The sequence below is a fragment of the Schistocerca americana genome, chromosome 6 (assembly GCF_021461395.2).
Source record: "Schistocerca americana isolate TAMUIC-IGC-003095 chromosome 6, iqSchAmer2.1, whole genome shotgun sequence".
NCBI classification, from domain to species: Eukaryota; Metazoa; Arthropoda; class Insecta; order Orthoptera; family Acrididae; genus Schistocerca; species Schistocerca americana.
The window spans coordinates 289,882,080-289,884,579 of record NC_060124.1 but is presented as its reverse complement, the minus strand read 5'-3'; the positions used below and the strand labels follow the sequence as shown (position 1 = coordinate 289,884,579).

The 2,500-nt window shown below is 60.2% G+C and overlaps 1 pseudogene; it reads left to right on the top strand.

Moving 5' to 3' along the window:
- LOC124621076 overlaps positions 1-2,500 on the top strand; it is a 6,302-nt pseudogene that overhangs the window by 747 nt on the left and 3,055 nt on the right.

The following is a 2,500-nucleotide window of genomic DNA, read 5'->3' as shown; positions in this document are numbered from 1 at the left end:
AGGAGTCGATTCGCCCCTTTGGGCGCTCGGGCTCCCGGCAAGCGCGCGCGGTTCTTCCCGGATGACGGACCTACCTGGCCCGGCCCCGGACCCGCGCCGCTGTTGGCTCGGGATGCTCTCGGGCGGAATAATCGCTCCCGTCAGCGGCGCTTCAGCTTTGGACAATTTCACGACCCGTCTTGAAACACGGACCAAGGAGTCTAACATGTGCGCGAGTCATTGGGCTGTACGAAACCTAAAGGCGTAATGAAAGTGAAGGTCTCGCCTTGCGCGGGCCGAGGGAGGATGGGGCTTCCCCGCCCTTCACGGGGCGGCGGCCTCCGCACTCCCGGGGCGTCTCGTCCTCATTGCGAGGTGAGGCGCACCTAGAGCGTACACGTTGGGACCCGAAAGATGGTGAACTATGCCTGGCCAGGACGAAGTCAGGGGAAACCCTGATGGAGGTCCGTAGCGATTCTGACGTGCAAATCGATCGTCGGAGCTGGGTATAGGGGCGAAAGACTAATCGAACCATCTAGTAGCTGGTTCCCTCCGAAGTTTCCCTCAGGATAGCTGGTGCTCGTACGAGTCTCATCCGGTAAAGCGAATGATTAGAGGCCTTGGGGCCGAAACGACCTCAACCTATTCTCAAACTTTAAATGGGTGAGATCTCCGGCTTGCTTGATATGCTGAAGCCGCGAGCAAACGACTCGGATCGGAGTGCCAAGTGGGCCACTTTTGGTAAGCAGAACTGGCGCTGTGGGATGAACCAAACGCCGAGTTAAGGCGCCCGAATCGACGCTCATGGGAAACCATGAAAGGCGTTGGTTGCTTAAGACAGCAGGACGGTGGCCATGGAAGTCGGAATCCGCTAAGGAGTGTGTAACAACTCACCTGCCGAAGCAACTAGCCCTGAAAATGGATGGCGCTGAAGCGTCGTGCCTATACTCGGCCGTCAGTCTGGCAGTCATGGCCGGTCCTTGCGGCCGGCCGCGAAGCCCTGACGAGTAGGAGGGTCGCGGCGGTGGGCGCAGAAGGGTCTGGGCGTGAGCCTGCCTGGAGCCGCCGTCGGTGCAGATCTTGGTGGTAGTAGCAAATACTCCAGCGAGGCCCTGGAGGGCTGACGCGGAGAAGGGTTTCGTGTGAACAGCCGTTGCACACGAGTCAGTCGATCCTAAGCCCTAGGAGAAATCCGATGTTGATGGGGGCCGTCATAGCATGATGCACTTTGTGCTGGCCCCCGTTGGGCGAAAGGGAATCCGGTTCCTATTCCGGAACCCGGCAGCGGAACCGATACAAGTCGGGCCCCTCTTTTAGAGATGCTCGTCGGGGTAACCCAAAAGGACCCGGAGACGCCGTCGGGAGATCGGGGAAGAGTTTTCTTTTCTGCATGAGCGTTCGAGTTCCCTGGAATCCTCTAGCAGGGAGATAGGGTTTGGAACGCGAAGAGCACCGCAGTTGCGGCGGTGTCCCGATCTTCCCCTCGGACCTTGAAAATCCGGGAGAGGGCCACGTGGAGGTGTCGCGCCGGTTCGTACCCATATCCGCAGCAGGTCTCCAAGGTGAAGAGCCTCTAGTCGATAGAATAATGTAGGTAAGGGAAGTCGGCAAATTGGATCCGTAACTTCGGGATAAGGATTGGCTCTGAGGATCGGGGCGTGTCGGGCTTGGTCGGGAAGTGGGTCAGCGCTAACGTGCCGGGCCTGGGCGAGGTGAGTGCCGTAGGGGTGCCGGTAAGTGCGGGCGTTTAGCGCGGGCGTGGTCTGCTCTCGCCGTTGGTTGGCCTCGTGCTGGCCGGCGGTGCAGGATGCGCGCGCCTGCGCGGCGTTCGCGCCCCGGTGCTTCAACCTGCGTGCAGGATCCGAGCTCGGTCCCGTGCCTTGGCCTCCCACGGATCTTCCTTGCTGCGAGGCCGCGTCCGCCTTAGCGTGCTCCTCCGGGGGCGCGCGGGTGCGCGGATTCTCTTCGGCCGCCATTCAACGATCAACTCAGAACTGGCACGGACTGGGGGAATCCGACTGTCTAATTAAAACAAAGCATTGCGATGGCCCTAGCGGGTGTTGACGCAATGTGATTTCTGCCCAGTGCTCTGAATGTCAACGTGAAGAAATTCAAGCAAGCGCGGGTAAACGGCGGGAGTAACTATGACTCTCTTCATCTTGGACACTGCTCTCACCGACGCAGTTCGCTCCTGCCGCTCTGTCTTTGTGGCATCGATCGACGTATCTAAGGCATTCGATTCGGTAGATCATGCTGCCCTTCGCCCCGTGCTGAAGGCGCATGGCCTGCCGGATTGCTTTGTCGAGTATGTCGAGCGGTGCTACGAGGGCAGCACGACAGTGATAGCGGACGGCGCCGGCGTGGGCGTGTCTGTGCAGCCAGCACGGGGCGTTCGCCAGGGCGATCCCCTCTCCCCCCTCCTGTTCAACTTTGCGGTGGACTACGTTTTAGGCCAACTGCCCTCCCACATCGGAGCTCGGATCCTCGGTCGCAGAGTCAACGCTGCGGCCTTTGCAGATGA